Source organism: Anolis carolinensis, chromosome 5, assembly GCF_035594765.1.
Source record: "Anolis carolinensis isolate JA03-04 chromosome 5, rAnoCar3.1.pri, whole genome shotgun sequence".
Taxonomy (NCBI): Eukaryota; Metazoa; Chordata; class Lepidosauria; order Squamata; family Dactyloidae; genus Anolis; species Anolis carolinensis.
In genome coordinates, this window is record NC_085845.1 from 123,669,610 (window position 1) to 123,690,721 (window position 21,112).

Genomic DNA, 21,112 nt, shown 5'->3' on the forward strand with positions numbered 1-21,112 from the left:
ATATCTGTAGTGTTCTCCCAAACTAAGGATACAGAATTTAAATATTTGAATGCCTTTAAATGTTTAAAGGATTTGTAGGATTGGTTCTTCATAGATTTGGATTAGAGTATTGCCCATGAATATTCACTTGAATATTTATAAAAGAGACTTATTTTATGAAAGTAGACAGGGGAAAATGTTACTATTACATAATACTAGAAATTCGGGCTATTAACTGAAACTGAAGAATGGGGGATAAAAGTATGATAAAGCAAACACACTTTTGTACAGGGCATATTTGAACAATGGACCCCATTGCCACAAGATGTAGTTAGTGCTGTCAACCTGAATGTTTTTAACCACAGAGTGGATAAATTCATGGACATAAGGACCATTAATGACACCAAGTTGGGATAACTATATATCATTTCATTATTACAGATAGTATGCCTCCTTGCATGACTTTCTGGGGAACAAGAGATAAGAAAGAATGGATGCATGGTTGCTGTTTTTTCTCTTGTTTAGTTGCATGAATGTTCCATGACAATTGACAATTACACTGACAAAATGTTGAACTGGACAGGTCTGATCCAACTTTTATAATTTTTGTCTGTAAAATATATTGAGAATTAATAGAAAAATCTTTTATTATTCCTTCTCTGATGACCAATGAGGAAATTTGAAAGATTCAACTCTACAGATGGCAGTAACAAAAGTCCTTATATGTAGTGGGACCATCTTTGAAAATCCAGCTTAAAGATATTTAAGTATGATCCAATAAGACTTGGCACATAGTTCAGCAGTGAAGAGAATAAATGTACTCTATTGTTTCAATATCCCTTATTCAAATGCTTAAGACCCAAAATGTTTAAAATTAAAGATTTTTGACTACCTGTATTTGCATATACTTACATGACATATCTTAGAGATCGAATCCAGTTCTGAACATTATTTATTTACTTACTTACTTTTATCCCGCTTTTCTCCCATGGATGGGACTAAAAGCAGTGAACAAAATAATAAAAAAACAAAACTACATAATACAGACAACTATCACCTCCCAACCCTACATATAAACAATAAATCAACATATTGCATAAAGCATAAACTACATAAATAAATGAGCCTTAAAATAATCACATATAACATCATTATTAAAATTCCTATGCCTCCGGCCACTGAGGTTGTCCTAAAACATTAAACATGAAATTCATTTATGTTTCATATATACGTTATGGGTAATGTAGTCTGCTCATTCAGAAGAAGATCTACAAGATACTTTAAAAACCTTCATAGAAGCTTATGAAAAGCTTGGCCTCTCACTGAACATTGAGAAATCCAAAGTGCTCTACCATCCAAACCCTTTGCAGTGCCAGAAATAAAGCTTAATGGTGTAACACTAGAAAATGTTGACCATTTCCACTACCTGGACAGTCACCTCTCCACAAATCTGAGCTCTGTGAATGCAACATTTTTTTTAATGAAGCAGAGAGTGTTTGAAGATCGGGACATTTGTAGGGATGTCAAGTTATTGTCCTTCCAACTCTGTTGTATCCCTATGAAACATTGACCAAATGCCACTCTTGACTTCTGGAATGATTACATCAGTGCTGTAATCCTGCAAATCTTTTGGGAAGTCAGGTGGACAAACATCGGTGTTCTAGTAGAAGCAAAGACCACCAGCACTGAAGCCATGATTCTCCACCATCAACTTCATTGAACTGGCCACGTTGTCCAAATGTCCAATCACTGCCTCTCAAAGCAATTACTTTACTCTCAGCTAAAGAACAAAAAATGAATTGCCAGTGGCCAGAAAAAGACATTTAAAGATGGGTTTAAAGATAACCTCAAAAATGTGGAATAAACACTGAGAACTGGAAAGCCCTGGCACTTGAGAGTTCCAACTGGAGGTTAGCTGTTACCAACAGCACTGTGGATTTTGAAGAAGCACAAATACAGAGCAAAAGAGAGAAACGTGCCAAAATGAAGGCACATCAAGCAAACCCCTTCCATTTGAAAATGTATGCCTCCACTGTGAGAGACCATGTGGATTCAGAATAGATCTCTACAGTTGCTTACAGATCCACCACTAAGACTCTACCCTTGGAAGACAGTCATACTTGACCACAAGTGATAGCCTATGATGACATATATAGCTTAAAATGATTTTATACAATATTTTAAATATTTTGTGAGTGAAACAAAATATGAAACATTGTACATTGAACCACCAGAAAGCAAATATGTCACTATTTCAGCCACCCATGTTGACAATTTTGGATTTTAAAACATTCTGGATTTTAGTTTCATTCTCAATTTTGCAGAATGTTGCCAGCATTTTATTCCCATTTTTGTTTCATAATGGTTTACAATACTTTGTGTTTTTCTCCTAGACTGAAATTTAGGTTTCTTTTCTAATTTGCATGTTATGGAATTTCTTTCTAACCCTGTATCAAGCACACCAGGAAATGTATGTGGGATGATTGATTTCTCAGGTGCCATTGCAAGATACAAATGGTTTGAAAACAAAAGCAGATTGAAGGAGTTGTCATCTTTTTGGCTTTACCAGGTTTTTCGTCCTTGAAAACAATGGAGTAACAGAAGTAAACTTCACAAATGAATCCTCTCTGTCTACAAAATGTCAAAATAATAACTTTCTACTCCATCGTGATAAAAAACATAAGATCACGGTAAAACAAAGATGACATATTCCTCTTTCCACAGCCTTTCCATATTTAGCTGAAAACCTCAACAAAATATTTCACATACCTTATTGTTATAAAGCTATTGTCCTTCCAACTCTGTTGTACACCTATGAAACATAGACCATCTACAAACGTTGCTCTCAACTTCCGGAAAAATTCCATCAGCGTTGCCTTCAAAAAGTCCTAAAAATCTCTTGGAAAGACAGGCAGACAAACATCACTGTTCTGAAAGAAGCAAAGACCACCAGCATCAAAGTGATGATCCTCTGCCATCAACTTCACTGGACTGGTCATGTCATCCAAATGTCTGATCGTCACTTCCCAAAGCAGTAAAGGTAAAGGTAAAGGTTTTCCCCTGACGTTAAGTCCAGTCATGTCTGACTCTGGGGGTTGGTGCTCATCTCCATTTCTAAGCGGAAGAGCCGGCGTGTCCGTAGATACCTCCAAGGTCATGTGGCCGGCATGACTGCATGGAGCGCTGTTACCTTCCCGCCAGAGCGGTACCTATTGATCTACTCACATTGGCATGTTTTCAAACTGCTAGGTTGGCAGGAGCTGGAGCTAACAGCGGCCGCTCCCGCCGCTCCCGAGGATTGAACCTGGGACCTTTCGGTCTCCAGCTCAGTGCTTTAACGCATTTCGCCACCGGGGCTCCTAAGCAGTAGTTTAATTTAATTTAATTCCCAATTAAAGAATGGGAAAGAGAATGCAGAGGGGCATTGAATGAGATTTAAAGTTGGGCTTAAAGCTAACCGTAAAAAAGGTGTTATATGTACTTTCTGTCCTCAATGTGAAAAACCATATATAGGTCTTCACAGTCATTTATGGATCCACCACCAAGACTCTACCTCTGGAAAGTCTTGATAATTGTACTCAGCCACAAGTGATCATCACCTATGGCATATGTGATCAAGAACCAGAACATTACAGTTCCCATGAGAAAACTTCTAATTACCATTGTAACTCCAATGATTTGCCAGTGCAGGTAAGTTGTCAGTGGATGTTCTAAATCCCTAGTGACAATCATGCATGCCTGAACTAGTGGTTGGAGCATATGAATTCTTTTCCTAGTCCTGGGTTTCACTAAATTTAATTATGTAAAAGGAGTGTACATCAAGTTTATAATTAGTTGTTTCTTACCAGGTGGCTGAATTTTAGTATTTAGCTCATATTAGGAACCACATTACGAAGTTGTGTTTGGATTTGGTAGTCCTAAATTAACAACATCTCAATCTAATTTGGATTCATTTAGGGTCTTGGAACATTATGGCCTACCATGATTGATCTGAAAATGCCTCTTCTTGAAGCTTGGGCAGATTGATGGGTTGATTGACTGCATGATTAATTAACATGCAGAAAGTGGCTTTCTTACTTTGTAGTCTGAAGACTGGCGTGGTTACTCTGCAGTATGGAACATTTAGAAATTATGTATGTTTTGTTGTTCTTGTTTTTAATAAAAAGATTTATCTGAGAAGTGCTTTAGAAACCAAAAGTTAGAAAAGCATTTTTCTAGTTAGACCTATTTATTTTTAATCTTTACCCAGACAGACTGGACATTTTATTCCTCAAGGTAGACATTTGGTTGCAGAATTCACACAGAACTATACTTACAAGGACACATTTTATGACATTGTCACCTGGAGAGTCGTAAACATTATCCCTGTGCTTCAGTCATCTATCTTGTAGAGGTTTGTTTTGCAGACAAAAACAATAGTATTTTTATGACATAGAAACCATACTGGTTGCAGCACATTGCAAAACTGAAGGTCTGTCAGCAACTGAAAATCATTATCTGTTTTATAAAATCACATAGTTTATGGTTCTAAGTGTTTGACTGTTGCAGAATATTTTTGATTCTGTATGCAGAAACAGTCTTATGGTCATGGGACATTTCTTTATCCTGTAGTACAGAGGAATTCCTATGGGATTAGAAAATACCCCAAAGTAAGCTACTCAGTGTGATGATTTGTGTTGTGTTTAACCTCAGTTGAGGAATATTAAATTAGAGCTGATGAATTTTGGCACTCCAGACATTTTACATTACAATTCCCATGATTTCTTTACATTTATCTTATTTCTTGTGGCTCTTGGTCTTTCTTGTCATAGAGCTGAAGGCAGAACCTTAGAAACAATGCATGTTTCTAAGGACCTCATCACATTAAGCAGCTCAAGTTGGGGAAAGTGGAGGCATCTGTGGAGCAGCAGGGCAAATCCAGCAGGCCGTATGGGAATCCTTTCTTATGGGAACACAGGAAGCCTCCTGTGTTTTCTGGAATCCATCCTATAACACTTGCAGGATGGAGTCAGGATGGAGCCCTGCCAGAAGTAGCCTTGCATCCTGTAATGGGCTCCAGAGGGATCTGTCATGACTCTGTTCTACAAGCATCATAAGATGAAGCTAAATATCAATGTGATGAGGTCCTCAGTTACTGTATTTATGAGAAGCCCCACACATGTTATTGGCAGTAGGAATTATATTATTGATGTATTTATTTCTTTATTAAAATATGTCTATCCTACCTTTCAAAGTAAAAATTCCCAAGGCAACTTGCATATATACATACAATATAACACAAAGCATCTCATTACTGTGAAAATTAAAAGACCATACTAAAACATCACAAACCCAGCACGATCCACATTTTGAAAAAAAAGAAAAAGGAGCAGAAAGCAATTAAAAAGAAAAGCTATTTTACACAAAATAGAAGCAGTATAAACTATTAAAATTATCAAAGTCATGCCATGATGTCAACTAAAAGTAGATGGAAATAAATGGATTTTCAAGGCCTGTTTAAAAGCTAGTAGTGTTTTGTTGTTAGCAGCAAATTGCCAGAAATAAAATTATTACTGAAAAGTCCTTGTGTCTAGCACCTACTAGTCAAGTTGATCTACACCTACTAGTCAAGTTAGTAGACATGAGCAGTCTGAAGAACTGAGAATACGTTTTTCCAAGAGGTGAATAAGGAAATTTGGTCCTGTGAGTGATGCTGAGGAATCCAGTGCTACTCACAGGACCAAACCATTCATATATGTATCACATCTACATCTTGCACTTCCTCCAAAGAAACCAAGTGTCTCCTCATTATGTCTGTAGTGTACTTGTGAGACATATTAAATTGGCCCAAGTCAAACCAAGAAGTAAAATTCATTTCCTGAACCAAGATCATTTGGGTGCTAGTTTAGCATCCTAGCCAACATATCAGTGGGATTCCAGCAACAAATGAATGGCAAAGCAGTTCTTCAGAGATGAAAAGTGTGATGGGCAGTTTAAAAAATGTCAAAGACCCTATGCTTCTCATTTCTGCAACTATCAAATTGTGTGACATAGACAACAAAAGCAAAATAGTGATACAATGAAGAACATTGTGCTCTTCCCTATGATTAGATTAATTTTATACCTCACAAAACTGTTAATGTGACAGAGCACAATTTGTCTCAGATATTCATATATTTCTGAAAATATCAATACATTTTCTTGGGGAAGGATATACACAGATATGCACATACACTTGAAAAAATTGCAAGAAAACTAACATATATTTTAAAAATGTGCACATACACTTTTACATCAGGAGAAAAGGTTTAGGATACAAAGGTATCTTTGAAAAAAAATGCAAAACAACACATCTAGATTTCCATGGTGAAGGTTGTTTTCGAAGTGGAAATACTACTGGAATAAGATGAGAATGCTAGTAGGATTGTGGAAAAACACAATTGGAATGAAATAGACAAATTTGCAAATTTATCATCACAAGTAAATAAAGTAATTTGATTCCCAAGCCCCGTGTAGCCGGCGTGGGAAATCTTTTTGCCACCTCTGCCAAAGAGAGCCCAGCCATATTGAAAATAGTTTTGTTGGGATTATTTTCAGGGGAGTAGCTGCCTTAGGAAGCAACTCACCCCATTTAGTTCAGTTCGAGCTTGACGTTGACTTGCTCTCCCACCCATTAACAATATAATATATTGGTCGCTTACAGGGGCGGGGTTAGAATCCCCCCCCCCCACATGTTCTAGGAGGGTTTTTGCCTACCTTATACTGTTCACAAGGGTGAATTGAGAGTAGGGGGTCCTTAAATAGCAGCCATAAGTTTGCATTTGGTATTCACCTAAGGCACCCCCTTTGTGGTGTAGGCCAGGAATTTGTTTATGTAACCGGGGTGAGGGCAAACAGAAATGATCTTGAAATGGGGAGAGTTCTGGCTTCGTAAAATCCTTTGGACTGGGGCCAGAATTTTTTATTCATTTTCCTGAGGGGTTTCCCTGGAAACATTAAAGTTTAATATATCTGGGGACCCAGGTTTTTCACCCAACTTAGCCAAGGGGTAGGTCATGGAGGGCCACTGCCTTGGATTAAATCCAAACCAGAATCATGCTTTTTTAAGTTGCAAGTCACATAACGCTAATTCAGGTAATGTTTAAATAAAAGTTGCCCAGTTAAATCCACACTGTTTTCTGGTCTCTTATTTTGGTGGTGGATGGCACTGGCTGCTCAGTTTTATCCACATAAAGCAAATAACACTGAAAATAGGGATGAGCTCAGGGAGATGGTGGTGGTGGCAGAAATGTCCAAAGTTATATGAGAACATTCAATTTATGATTTAGGGATATACCATAGAAGGAACACTGTATCTTCTCTTTCTCTCCCTCTCTCCCCTCAGGGTCCACAAACAACAATCAAACATTGCTCTTGTTCATGTGATTGAGATTGAAGCATAGATATATGGTTTCCTACCTAACCAGTTGAATAATATATTATGAATGTATTATGGCATAAATGGGGGAGGGGTTTAGAACTTGATGCAGAAATCTAATATCTCTATATTGCTGCTGCAGTTCCCCCACCTATGAAGTTGATTGAATTGTATTGATGGTTGTTTGATATTATTATTGTTGTATTAACTCTTGTGTTATTACCTTATTGTGTTTTCACTTGTGTATATTGTGCAAATGTATTTATGTTGTTACTTCTGTGAACTATGTTGACCGGGCTTTGCCCCATGTGAGCTGCCTCGAGTCCTCACGGGGAGATGGTGGCAGGGTATTGTTGTTGTTGTTGTCAGAATTGGAGCAGAAATCTCATTGCTGCTCATGCTTGATGCACATGAGTCTTTTCAAGATGGGAAGAAAAAAAATACAAAACAGATTGTAATGAGTTATCTCAAAGTAAACTTTCTGATATACTGTGGGGTTGTTTAGGATTATTGGGGGTTCTAATGTAGATACTATATCATTCAAGATAAAGAAAAGTTCAGAGACTGCAATCTTCAATGAGACTCTCAAATGTGCCAATATTAAACATATACACATGCAACTTACTTCTGAGTAATCCCATTTAGGATTGCATTTCACATCAAATCAGTGTTGCTTTCCTTAAGGCATACATATAACTTTCCAGAGGAAAAAAAATACAACGGAGAATAGCAAAAGGTCAATTTATTTTTGGCATTATCACAATAACACTTTTAGTGTCTAAAATACCAAAAAGAAACTCTGAACTTGTATCACAACGGTATTGTTTGGGGGTTTTTTGTGTGAAAGATTGGTTTTAATCCCACCCACACTGTGCACACCTTTGTTACTCAGCTGGAATATAGGTACTTGACATATTGTCAGATTTTGGATGCAAAAATTAAGAAGCTGAAAAGCTTTAGTCACATGGTGAATTTGGAGGTAGCCCAGAAGCTAAAGTGCCTTCCTAATAAGGCAAAATCACTTTGGTTGCCCAAGCATAAATTTGCTATGTCTCTCCAAGTTTCAATAAACATTTGGCATGATATTCTGACATGGAAAGGAAGGCTAGTTAATGGAGCTCTTCCCAGAGGGAATCAGACAAAGTGGCCAAGTACTAACGATGAATAGATTGGTAGGGAAGAAGTACTAAAGCCATATAGCTCTTATTATATTTGAAAGCCAGAATTATTAATTGAGGAAATGCAGAAAGCTTCGGCAGCTGCACAAAGCTCAGAAAGCTTTTCTGCTCAGTAGGACACTTTTTAGTTTTAGGCAGATTTACAAGATAGGTATGAAAAACAAGCACTGGAATAAAGCAAAACCACAACGTCATCTGTGAATTGGACTATAAGGCACATCAGGGGAGGAAAATGTAAATCAGGAGTAAAGCTGAAAAGCAATGGAGAAAAAGGAACTAAGCAGAATAGTGTTGAATAAAACATCTTAAGCGGGGACTTTATAACAATAAAAAGTGCAAGGAAAAGACTCAAAGAGTAAATATTTAAAGAAGAAAGGTGGGGAAGAAGTCTTCATTTTTTTTCCCAAATGTGCATGGTTCTGTAGAAAATACTTTGAAGACAGAGAATTCTAAGACAATCAATGAACAAAATGTGGAACAACAAGAGCTGAAAGATGTTGTGAACTCCAGCTAATCTGCACATTTTACAGGCAATTCAAGCTGGGTTATAGTTATTTCTCATTGGTTATTGTATTAGCCACAATGAGCAGAATACAATGATTATTGAACAGCCACCTCAGGCCTTTCGCCAGTTCAGCAAAGCACCTTATTGGGGATTTTAGCTATGAATTATATGCTATCTTACGACTGTTAAGAAAAAGAGCAATTGCTTAGCAGTGGATCACGTGTTTTGCCTGCAGGAAATCACAAATTCGGCCTGTGACATTTGTAGACAAGATTGGAAAAGAATCCTGTTTGAAACTCCAGACCTTTAGTGCAGAAAATACTGACCTACGTGAACAACGCATTTGACTCTGTGTAGGGCATTTCTACTCTAAAAATATATCCATGTGGTTGTTGTAAGCTTAGATCTCGACAACTGGTCAAAACACACTATTTTCAATTAATGATGATTTTCTGAGTTTTACCATCTTGAATATATTTCTGTCTTAATTAGGGATTTTAAAACTGATGTTTCAGCATGCAAATTCCTCCAAGGAGGCTTAGAAAATCAACAAGCACTAATAATAGACCAATAAATAATATTTTCAAAAAGGAAAGGAGGAGTCAGAAATATTAGAGTTTTGGGATGGAGAAGAGGCAGTTTGACTGGAAAAGGATTGTAGGTGACATATGCCAGCTACCTTCTTTTATCTCCCTCACCTCTGCAGGTGTCTACCGTATACTATGCAGCTGTGGACAAGTCTACATAGGGACCACCAAACCCACCATTGCCCAGACATGAATCAAGGAACATAAAAGGCACTGCAGACTAATTCAACCGGAGAAATCAGCCATAGCAGAGCACCTGATGAACCAATCTGGACACAGCATATTATTTGAGAACATAGACATGCTGGACCACTCTAACAACTATCATGTCAGACTACACAGAGTCACCATTGAACTCCACAAATATGTGGACAATTTCAACAGAAAGGAGAAAACCATGAAAATGAACAAAATCTGGCTATCAGTATTTTTTTTTTTTTTAAAAAAAAACCTCTAAAATCAGGACAGTAAATAAAGAACAATACTCAGAAGACAGGAGAATTCCAGACAGGAAACAGGGCCAGCTAACACCCCCAACAAAGGATACACCCAAACAGGAAGCAGCCTGACTTTGAAGCTGCAAGGCCATTTAATGCTAATCCAGGTGGCCAATTGCACCAATCACACTTGCCTCAAACAGACAAGAGTTCTTTCTCCCAACCTGGACTTTCCACAGATATATAAACCCCACTGCCTAATTTCCAACAGACCTCACAACCTTTGAGGATGTCTGCCATAGATGTGGGCAAAACATCAGGAGAGGATGCTTCTGAAACATGGCCATACAGCCTCGAAAACTCACATTTTTTGTTTTAATGTTTTTAAAATTTGGGGTTTTTTTTTACTTCTTGCCCACCTCCTTGGTAGTATATTTACTTTTATGAAAATAAATTTATAAATAGTCCATAGTCAGAAGCTTTTAAAAGTAAGATGGACACATTGGACTTTTAGTCCCCCTGGCATCAGCAGCCTAATTTCAGAATGTGATCAGTTAGAAAGAAGGGTTTGCCCTTCCTCACAGGTTGGAAGTGACAGAGGAGCTACAGAAAGACAGGTAAAAAGACAGTGCATCAGAAAGAGAAAAAATAAAACAAAAACATCTGAGTTCTGGCTTTGCTAACCCCATCCAGCCAATCAATTGCTGATTCAGAGGGCATTTCTACACTGACTATTTAGGATGGTGTAGAAGTAAATCGGCTCTGTGATGGCTAAACATTTTATCCAATATTATTTTTTTACATAGTAAAAAGTATATAGCAAAATACAATGTTAATGTGTGAGGGTCCCCCCCTCCCATGGAGCATAGTAAAAAAATGACTGTGAATGTAGGCTTTTAGTGAAAAACCCTGCCACTTCTCAAAATCTTCCACAGTTCTCAAAAACTGCCCAGTTTAAGTTGTGATGAGCACAAAAAAGGTCCCCACAAATTTTGTGAACTTTTCATGATGTATTTTTTTCTTCCCACCTAAAGTTGTCCAGAGATGGATATTGAACTCAAAATTCAATATCTCCAGATTTCCAGTCCATCCCTAAAACATAGCAATTGGAAAGAACTGTTTTATCTTTATTTTATCAAACCATATTAAAATCTTATTTTTTTTTAAAAAAACAACAACAACGTAGAACTCTCTTTTAAAATGTTTTGAATTAAGTCTACTATCAAAGATGAAACCGCATTTATTTAAAAGATCATGCTCCCCCCCCACCCCACATATATCTTCCCAGTGCTTTGAGAAGGTAGCCTCTCTGTCCCACCACACTCACAGCTACACCTGATGCTTGATCACATCTTGGTGTAATATTGGCAATGTCTGCCTTCCCATTGAAGTTGGACTGGTGTTCTTATGTCCTTTCTGTATCAACAGGTAATTGATAACATTATGTAATATGATTTTTTTCCCCTGTGTTATAAATGTCATTTGCTATTGATTCTATCATAAAAACATGGAAAATATTTATTAAACTGCAAAAACTTTCTTTTTGAGGAACATCCTGCATCTGCAACACATTCCACTATAGTTTTTCAATGAATATCTGATAGAGTATCAATCAATTCGATATAGTTTGTGGCATCCACAAAAAAAACCTTCTTTTACTGGAGCATAACGACTACTTTCAATGTAAGTACCACATGAATAAAGAGGAAATAACACTTTCAAACCAGGAACAGATTTTTTTTTATTTTGTTACATATTTATAATTGATTTATTGTGTAAGACCTTATACAGATAAACAATGTGGCAAACTTTGCTATTTGTTATCCTGCTGTGGGTATTTAATGGTTTATGTTTCAACTAGAGTAGGGCCCGAATCCTGTTTCATCTGTATCTTTCATGGTTTTGTACCATTTCATCGATTCAGATTGCACGGAATGGTACAACCCCACGGTAACAAAAGAAACAGTGAAATGAAAGGAAGAGGAGAATGGTAGCCATTTGGTCTGCTGATTTTCGGTGCTTGGCTGTAGGCCCTGGCTTACAAGGCTCTCGATGCTCGTAGGCCTTGCCTGCCAGCATACGCTTGTTTGCAAACCAGGCCTATGAGCATCAAGCACTCGGACACTCAATTATAGGCCCTGCAAGCCAAGTCTACAAGCCATCGAGCACTCAATGGCTTGTAGGCCCTTGCTTCCAGGCCTACAGTTGAGCACTCGATGGTAGGTCGTGCAAGCCAGGCCTACGAGCCATCAAGCGCTTGATGGCTCATAGACCCGGCTCGCAGGCCCTGAAGCTTTGCCACCCAAGGGCTGATTTTTTTTTTTGGTTTTTTTTTTTTACCTTGGACGGAAAAGCCCATTTGTATAGGCACCTGTTCACCTGTTGGAGAACGGAAACAGGGCCATACGAATGGAACAAACAGAAACGGTAAGTAATTCCATACAAATGCACAAGCCTAGTTTCAACCAGTTTTCTATAATTCAATCACTATTAAACATTTTGGAAATGTTTAGCTATTTTCAATGTGCTGTATGCTGCTTTGAGTCTTGCACTGGGGAAAGGTAGGATAAAAGAAGAGGAAGAAGACAACAAAGAAGAAACTGATTAAATGTAAGTCACATTACCATCTTGATTCACACAAAAAACAAGTTCAGGATGTTCAGAGTCAACTTGATTTGACTTTTCATAATGTTAATGGTTTATGATAACACATAAGGGAAAATTTTTTGCTCATGATGACATTGCTGTTAACCCTGTGATCAAAACAAAAGAAAAGTTGTTTTTTAATCATGGCACTGAATGTGGAAGATGAAAGGCACAAATATAGTTTGGCTATATTTAAATCCTTTTTTAAACTTATAATTTAGAGTGTTTAGTTTCAATTGTTTCTTATGCTCTGACCTTAATGATTCCTGTCATATTTGAGTTTACTGTCCAACTTTTAGCTTCCTGATTGGTTTTTACTTGTAACAGCATGAGACGCAATGTGTGCTATAGAATGCATGTTTGTTGTGAACAGAAGGAGTTTGGCAGTTGAATTTTTTTGTGAAGGAAGCAGGTTGTCAACTCCCTGCCAAGGTTGTCAACAATGTTCACTTCATCACCTCTTTGTATCTTAACAGCCAACGTTGGTTTTCCTTCTACCCTGTTTTGCAATCTTATATGGTAAAATAGGATGGTTTTTTCAACTGGGCATTCAACAAGCTTTATGTTGTATCTGACAGCACAGTTCTGACATCTTAAGTCCATATTGTCTTGATATACTGAATGTAGTTTACCACAGCCTCTCTTGTCGAGGGATTGAAAATAGACATGCCTGAGGAGATATATGCTTTTCAAAAGAATTATTGAGAATGGTTCAGTAGGGATACAATAAAATTTCTTTTTTTACTGCCTGTTAAACCAGGCAGGACAGTGTATATATCTGTGTGGAGGAGATGCTGTTATTGTGCTCTCCAGCAGAATTCATGGCTGGAGAGCTAAACTTGGCTTGAACAGGCCAGCCTTAAAAAATATTAGCAATAGCAATCTTGTGGTATTTTCAAGGAGGAGATGACATTTCAGACTTTACTAAAGGTTTGGAGCAGAATGTCAGCATCCTAAGCTTCAGAATATATTTATTGCACTGATGTTTAGATTCTTAGATATTGTAAGAACTGCAGCAATGTTGGTTGGAATTCTCAACCATCTACTTTATTACATATTCTTAACTAAGCAGAATCTCCTGGACTTACTAGCTTACTTTACTGGACACCAGCTTCACTAGCAGAAAGAGATCAATAGGAAATAGGTGGATGATGTTTTCACCCACCAATACCAGTATGCTAGGCTGTGACAAGGAATTTTGACAGGGATCCTATTTCTAACTTGCCAGTGTGATGGTGATTCACCTGTACATCAATCATCAGCAAACAGATCTCCTTGTCTTGGTATAGGTAAAACCCAGTAAAGAAGGTTTGGGAAGGCTGTTATGAGCAAGGCAATCATGACAAGTTCTATACCACTACTTCTTACATTGTATGTCCTGGTGACAAATGTGGTTCCCTTCGCTCAATGCTGGAATTATTAACAATCAACAGTGAAAGGTTTTTGGACACCACCCATTTCCACAAATCTGTTAACATACGGTGTTAACAGTTGTTAATTCTGCAGAAAATGCTTCAGCCATATTCCAGAAAAAGGGAAATCAGCCTGTTTAGCAAGCCCTGTAAATGCTGAGTTATTGTTAGTAAATATTTTATTATTATACATATTTTATATTAAATAAATACACAAACAAACTTTATTTATACCCTGCCCCCTCATCCCAAAGGGACTCGGAGCGATTCACAACATAAAAAACATTATACCTGTATACTCAAGGTGACATAAAAATTTCTTAGGTGAAAAAGGGATATCAAGTTGAAAAAGTTTAAGAAGCTCCAATCGAAACTATATAGGGGTTATGAATACAGCACAGCCATGAATGGTAATTTCAGGTTACACATCCATAATTATAATGCTGAATACCAGCCATTGTTGCTACTAGATATAGCACTTTAAAAAAAAAAAAAGGTTTATACCTGCCATTTAATTGGAATAGTTAAAAATAGGTCTGAAAAATTCAGCAGCAGTATGTCACATTTTCCTAATTCTAACTATGCTTTCATTCCAATCTATGTCCATTTAAGGCTGCAAGGTTTCTTTTTGTTAATATGTAAAATTATATCAATTTTCTGTGTGCATTTTGAATGTACACTTTATGTAGATCTTGCATATTAAAAAGTAATACAATTAAAGCACATTGAATATAAACATACTATAATTAGATTGGGTAATATCGGATTAGATAAGAGCACCTCTAGAGCAATAAACTACAATATCAGCCATGATTCTTGCCCAAAATTAGATTACAGCCAGAATGAAGAGAGAAACCTTGGGAGGTATGCCATTTATTGTATGTAGTAGTTTTATATTTTTGCTCTGTTATATTGTATTTATTTATTTTGAATCAAATGGCCAATGGTCAGAGCATTAATAAACTGTTATTACTACACTTTATTCAGCCTGGGGTAAGCAACAGTGGGGAACAAGTTACAATATTAGCTCCTCATAATTCCCCTGTAGGTTGCACTGTTGAATCTTGTCCCCATTTTGAGAGATAGGAAAATTCAAATTGCTATATTTGTGAGTGGTTTAGGGTTTTATAGCATAGTGTGATAATGAACATCAGCTAAAATCAGACTGAATTTTAATTTTATTGAAAATGGGGATTGCAGGGGACTTTTAGGGGCTGGTGCAGGCTCCACAGGCAATACGAATAAGATTCAGGAGTTATATTTCCAACTTTCAATGTATACACTTGTTTGTGCCTATTTTTATATACATTTGCCCCAGAAACTAAACTGTTTTATAGAGTACTATTCACACATAGTCTAAAACCACTGCCTACCCTTCCAGCAGGCAGTAGGTATAGTAAACAATGGAACCATGCTACCAGCCTTATTGAAATACAACTTATTCTCCCATCGTCTTTTTTGTTGCGTTATTTTAAAGTGACATGTTTAATCAAGGGACTTGATTGATTGTATGGGAGGCTTTCTGGGTAAAGAGTGGGGTGCTTAAAGTAAACAAAGGAACAAATAAATAAATAAATGGGAAATGCCTGTCACACAGAATGAGAGGATGTCCCAGAGCCTTCCTTAAATGGCACCTCTAGTGTTCTCTTCACCTTAAAGTGTATTTTCAAGAGTCCAGAAATTGGTACATTACATACAAGAAGCTTCACGGCAAGAGTGGCCTCTGACAGGTTTAAATTATAATGCTTGAAACAGTCGAATCAATAGGACCACAACAAATCTTTACCCTTTCAGAAAAGAACCCCAAGTCTAATGACACAGGGAGTGGTTCAGGCAGTGTGTGTCTTTTATTTTGATCTGTAAATATCTCAGGATCTATTGGCAACAGTCACAAACTAACAGATCTTTTTATCATTATTTCCCCTCAAACAACCTAAAGCATTTTAGAAAATTGGATTTGTCAACATTATTGAGTTGTGTGACCAAACATGCCACAAATTGAGATGAAAAATGATAAACATGAGTTCTCCAGGTCCTAAGGGAGGGGTGGAAGCCCTATAGCATTCAAATTCATGATCAAGATGTTTTGTAGCTCAGATTTGAGCACAACAGACACAAAGACCTATTATTCATAACTAGATTTTACAGGCCACAGTATGGCTGTTCTTTCAGGTTCTTTGTTGAAATAGCCATGGAAGAAGACTGCAGTACACAAAACATGGAAAACTTTCAGAGCCCATGGAGACACATTAGTATCCTTGAATCCCACCTGCTGGCACTGCAGAATTGCAATGATTTCATCAGAAAATATGCAATATATGGCCTCTCTCAACCTACTTCCTACAATTCTGACTATAATTCCGAGTTTCGCATATCACCAAAAGCTAAATTTGAGCATGATATCCTGGTTTTTCACAACATATGACAAGTGGACCCTTTGTTAACGGCTCTATATTGTACCTGCTTGTGGAATCTCCAGTATATAGTCTTGTTCCAAATGTCACAGCATTTGATATAAATCAGAGCTACATGATCATATTGGGAGCCTGGGTATTTAGCAAACAACAGCAAATCACTGGGTTGGGAGGAATTGACTTACAATGAAGAAAGAGCTTTGTTATTGCCTTCCTCTGAAATATAGCCCAGAGCATCTGGTAGTCTTTGCTGGTCCAAGAATGTTAGGCTTCATGCTGCTTAGGTTCCAAGACCAGACCAGATCTAGTACCTTTATGGTGTTTAGGCTTCTTGCTTTACTCAAATCACTTATCTAAAATTCTTGTGAAGGTTTAAAAATGGGGAAAATGCTTTTAAAATGACAGTGATTGACACAAAAAGTGTAAACAGCCTTTGTCTCCTTATTCCCAATGGTCCCAATGCTGTCATTCTACAACTGTTTGCAGAATTTGGTTTGGGTCTGAATGCATAGGTATGATTTGGCCTCTGTTACATGGTTTCTGCAAATTTCTTTTTTGCTGTTTACTATTGGTAGACTTATAACAGCATGTGAATGAACCCTATTTGAGGGTAAAGTTTATCTGTGTTTTGTTGTTTATTCGGTCAGTCATTTCTGACTCTTCATGACCTTGTGGACCAGCCCACACCAGAGTTCCCTGTCAGCTGTCGCCACCTCCAGCTCCTTCAAGGTCAAGCCAGTCACTTCAAGGGAACTATCCATCCATCTTGCCCTTGGTCAGCCCCTCTTCCTTTATTCTTCCTTTTTCCCCAGCATCATTGTCTTCTCTAAGCTTTCCTGTCTCCTCATTATGTGGTCAAAGTACTTCATCTTTGCCTCTAATATCCTTCCCTCCAGTGAGCAGCTGGGCATTATTTCCTGGAGTATGGACTGGTTGGATCTTCTTGCGGTCCAAGGCACTCTCAGGATTTTCCTCCATCACCAAAGTTCAAAAGTGTCTATCTTCCTTTGCTCAGCCTTCCGTATGGTCCAGCTCTCACATCCATAGGTTACTATGGGGAATACCATTGCTTTAACTATGCAGACCTTCATTGCCAGTGTGATGGTTGGTCATTACTCCCCTCCCAAGAAGTAAATGTCTTCTAATTTCCTGGCTGCAGTCTGCGTCTGCAGTAATCTTCAAGCCTAGAAATACAAAGTCTGCCACTGCCTCCATGTTGTCTCCTTCTAATTGCCAGTTATCAATCAGTCTGGTTTATCTGTGTAAAAAGAGTAAATAACAGTTTGAAATCTGGCAAAAACAAGCTTAACTAACTTGCCATTTCCCCAATTGCAGCTCTGATTCTGATAATTTTTATTTTAAAAATAGCACAATAACATAGGTTTGGAAATTAACAGTAATTTAAATATTAACTTGTTAGTTTTCTGTTAGTCAGAAATATAATATTATGATGCTTCTGTATTGCAAAATTACAGATTGTTCGTTTTGCAAGCTCTATAACATTCTACCCATCAAACATGAAAACAATTAATTTTGGAAAACTTTTCATGTTACAGTTTCCTTTTTCCTTATTCAAACAATAAACACATATCTATATCATATGGCAGTTGTGTCGGTGAAGCGTCTGACACTGATTGATTTAGCACTAAATAGTAGCCATGTGAATAAAATCTGTAATTACCTGAATTGAAATATGAATATGTCCAGCTCATAAACATTTGTCATCAGAAGATGTAAAGCAAAGTATCATCAGTATGCTGAGTGCATAGCATACTGTGCCTTGATAGAGAGCCTTTAGTTTTATGGCACCCACTGTGTGGATTTGGAATACTTTTCCCTCTGATATTCAACATCCTCAAAATAATCATAACCATAATCATAAAACATTGCTTGGATTTGCTAGTGTAACCTGTATTCTCCATCCTATAATTTGTTTCATTTTCAACACAAATATTGTATCTGAATTAAGTTTATTATATTTACAGGCAGTCTTCAAGCTACAAACAAGATAGGTTCTGTAGGTTTGTTCTTAAGTTTAATTTGTATGTAAGTCAGAACAGGTGCATTTTAAGTGTAACTTTAGCCAAAAACATATGTTTTAGCTTTTGATAGCATAGAGAAGTGTAACCCCCCCCCCCCGTGTTTGTTTTACTTTCTCTGACCCTGGCAAAAAGATTTCACCTCATTTTTCATCCCTGTGATCATTGGATACTAATGTGATGTGGTTCCATCTGAGACCAGGTGTCTACTTCAAAACAACCACTGCAATCTTCCCATGGGTGAACTACCTGAATCCCAAAAGCTGTCTATGAAAGAATGGTTAGTTTCTCATTAAACTAGAAATCCTAGGCAATGGCGAACATGTTGTGAATGAGTCTCTGAGTAGTAGTAACAACAGGGAGTTGGAGGTTAGGCAGGCAAAAAGGTCTACTTGGGAGTAAGACTCTATTGAAGAGAAACAGCAGAAAAGAATCCGGCAAATACTTACTGAACCCACTGAGGAAGGGTTTGATGTGGATGATGGGTTTGGCAATGAAGCAGTTTCTATGAGAAGTGATGGGAGTGACACTGACGGGACTGGGGATGAGATGGATTGGACAAAAGTAGCAGAAGTGAGAGAAGTGTGTGAGGAGCCTACAAGTAGTGACACATTCAGAGGGTTTGTTGGGGATGGAACTTGGAGGGAGGATGATCTGTCTGCTGTTTGGGAAGATGTAAGTAGAAGCAGGAGAAGGGCTGCTTGGCAGACAAGGCAAAGAGAAGCTTGGGCAGCACAAGTGACAGCTGAGTGTGGCGTGTTGTCTGATTCTAGTTTGGAGGAGAATACAGGAGCAGCTGAGGGTGGGCCGTTGTCTGATTAGAGCTCAGAGGAAGGTTTGTAATATAAGGTGAGTTGGTCGCAAAGGGGACTTTGCAACTAGCAAAGTGTATGCTGAGTTGCCTGCTATGCTGGGTTGTGATTTCGGTGAGTCCTGGGATTCCTGAACTTCGTGGATCCTTTTGAGACATTGCTACTGTTTCGGCTGGGACCTTGGATCACTTCTGGACATCGCTTTCGCTCACTGGCCCTGACCTTAGACTGGAACGGGTTTGCTGAAATGACAGCGAGTGTTTTTCCTTGCTGTGTATTTTGGTTAGTGAGTTGGGATTTCTTAGGAATCTGGGACTCTTTGTTTTGCCTCCATTTGGCTGTGTTTTGTTTTTGGAATACTATTTTGCTGCTGTTAGGCATTTTTGATTCTTTAGAGCTGTACCTACAATAAACTGTGGCTACTTTACACTTGGGACTGATTCGTGGCATCTGTACCTTGACAGAACAGGCCAGGGTGTCAGCTTGCACAATGGTGAGAGCTCCTTTAAACATTAGATAATATGTAAAAATAACTAATGAACTTTTAGAAGCTTGAACATATAATAGAAGTTTCAGTACTATTATTGTATGCATCTAACATTTATGTTGCATTACTATTTTAATGAAAAAATATAAAAATATAATATTGTAATTGTTGGTGGGCTCCCTTTATCTCCTGGTAACTAATATTTTTAGACCCAGTTTACTACTGGTCCTAGGATTTTATAGCATGATAGTTAAAATGGTGTCATGCTGTTCTAGTAGTATACATATACTCCGAGAAGCCTGAAGCAGTAGGAAGATCTAGAGACAGAGGAAGAGTGCTGCACAAAATCACATTGCATGAGAAGATTGACAGTGGTGTAATCTGTCTTTCAAAGAAACTTTTCCATCATGACTGATCTTCTCATTGGGGAGCCACTGCTAAGCTTCTGAGGCACAAGGTTCCTGGAAAACTGATCAGAAACCTTTGCTTTAGGTGAAATTCAGTGGCAATGCTCAGCTCAGTTATCTGTGCTGTTAAACTCAGAAATTGGCTTTAAACTGATTTGGTCAGTGGGACTGAAAAGGCTTTTCTGTGTACATTTTCCTTCCCTGAGATGTTGATTGGTCTTCTAATGCATAAACTGTTATGTTCAGCTGGATTCAGGTTTTAACTCTTGGCACAGGCATTATTCTTTGATTAAGGAATAAAGAGCTGGTAGGGGGCAGAAGCATTGGTGAAAAGCTGAACAGCTCTAGGAGACTGAAGGTAATTCATCTGTTTTAATTTGTTCTTTCGTTCGCTCGCTCAGAATTTAATTCTTCTGCTGAATGTGGCAATACTGAAAGGTCAGTGGATTTATCTACAATGGAACCTTAAGGGGATTTGGCATCCTTTTTATCTTAGCAATTTTTCCTTCTAAAAGAAATGACAGGTGGTAATTTTCAAGTATCCGTATGACATTTTAGTGACCTGTGGCAAACAAGGTCAACAGGCAAGTCTGGGATCATAGAAAGATGCTTCTAATTCAGGAAAATAAAGGGGATTCTATAGGATATCTCACAATATCTAGACAAAAAGGGTGTTTTTTTTTAAATCAAGCTAACTCTCTCTTAATATGCAATGGGAACTGATCGTATGCCAGAAGTGTATTGTGAATAAGAAAGGTGTAATCCAGTGAAATTTGTATATCCCTCTTATTTTAATAACACCACTGTGTATCT